General features: G+C 41.3%; 1 protein-coding gene across 1 annotated transcript in view; it reads right to left on the reverse strand.

The window, feature by feature from the left end:
- LOC109480163 (glycine receptor subunit alpha-2-like) overlaps window positions 1-1,716 on the reverse strand; it is a 44,364-nt gene that overhangs the window by 23,729 nt on the left and 18,919 nt on the right. The window lies entirely within an intron of this gene.

Below are 1,716 nucleotides of genomic sequence, written 5' to 3' on the forward strand. Positions count from 1 at the left end.
TGTCTCATTTGATTTGCCGAATCTCAATTATTCTATCCACAGAGATAACAGAGTCAGACATGTCCAGATTAAATAAATTCCGAAGAAGTCATGTGTTTCATTGAAGGTCGATCTCAACTGGTTATCAGATTAAGACAGGCATAAAGTCTATAACATAACAGATCCACCTTGTTAATTAAGATCCGTTGCACGTTTAGCTACGACGAAATTAAATCTTTGCCTTGGGCATGTCTATTCTGCGGATATTTTCTAATAACAAAAATGACAGAAAAAAGCCTACTGCTAACATTTGCACAGAGGAATTTCATTAGATAGCTATATATATATATATACTTCTGTAAATAAACGTCAGAGTTATTGAGGGAGACAAGACAAACAAGGGTGTATATAAGTTAATAAAGTTATGTTTTCATTTGGCAGATTTTTGAAGTAAGCGACAGTGACGTCTGCCTCTTGAAACATACGAATGATGTGAAGCCATAACGTAGTTTTCTGCAGAACTTTTTGTGTTGGCTCAGTCAATTTGTGGATTGTTTTTTCAAGGTCTTGAAGTCGACTGCAGAAAATGTTGAGCGAAAGCTGCGGGTAGAACTTGCCCCGCCGTTTCTCACGAGAGTCCATTTTCCGTTATACATCGATCATCGACGCAACAGGCTGACCGGTTGATTCCAGAGATTATTCCGTCCCCACGACACCTCAGCACCTTTCCAAACGCTCAGACCTCCCAGGAATTACCGGCAGATTTCGGGGAGACCCGGAATCGGCTCACGGGTCACGGCTCCTCACTCCCGGAAGACGAGGTGACAATTACTGGCAATCCGCACCAAGAAGGTCCGTCCATGTGCGGACCAATCACCGTCATTGTGAATAACCAAAGGAGCGGACTGATCTGACAGATGCACCAGCTGGGTGCGGTGTTCTGTGGTCTCTCGTCGTTAACCGCTCACGGGTTTGAAAAGGTTGCCAATGTCCTGATGGGGAATATTTTTTAATGTTTCCCAACTTCTGTCTGTCAGAGCACAACAGCGAACTCCCAAACAAATACTCCAACGAATTTATATGGAGACAGAAAAGGGTTTACGGTGTTTTTCTACTACGTACATAATACCATTTCATTTGTTCTTAGAACATTTAGTCATATCCACCAAATGGTGGCATTTTGTGCACACGTTCTGTTGCCAATCTGAACATTAATTTTGCAAGTCAGCATGATGGAACGTTAGGAGGCACTTCACAATGGAGCTATCCATCAGAAGTTGACAGACGTAGTTAGACGTCTTCACAAACACGTGTGAAAAAATTGAAAGACTCTAGCTTCTGCCCGGGACTTCATCTAGTGGTGGACTTTTCTTGAATATAATTTGGGCAAGTGCATTGTCAACCTAAAAAAATAGTTCAACAACATTTGCCTGTTGCTACTTTTATTGGTGTCGTGCTCTTCATCGAGTACCGATCTAATCCCTCATATCTCTCCCTACATTCCTGTGTATTTGCTGTATATACGTAAATACTAATATTGCACTATTCCTTCCCGGTATAGAAACACAAAGTTTCTTAGGTGCAGTTTTCACTTCTCCACCCAGTCAGTGCGTATAATCCTCTAGTAATGTGCAAAGGTATTAGTAAAAGGTAAGGGTCTTAGTAAAAGACATAGCCTATTCTTTGTAAACAGTACATTAATCGTGTTGCTTAGAATTAAGCAGCCGTCAGGTCTTT

The sequence above is a fragment of the Branchiostoma belcheri genome, unplaced genomic scaffold, assembly GCF_001625305.1.
Source record: "Branchiostoma belcheri isolate BF01 breed outbred unplaced genomic scaffold, Haploidv18h27 scaffold5, whole genome shotgun sequence".
Classification (NCBI taxonomy): domain Eukaryota; kingdom Metazoa; phylum Chordata; class Leptocardii; order Amphioxiformes; family Branchiostomatidae; genus Branchiostoma; species Branchiostoma belcheri.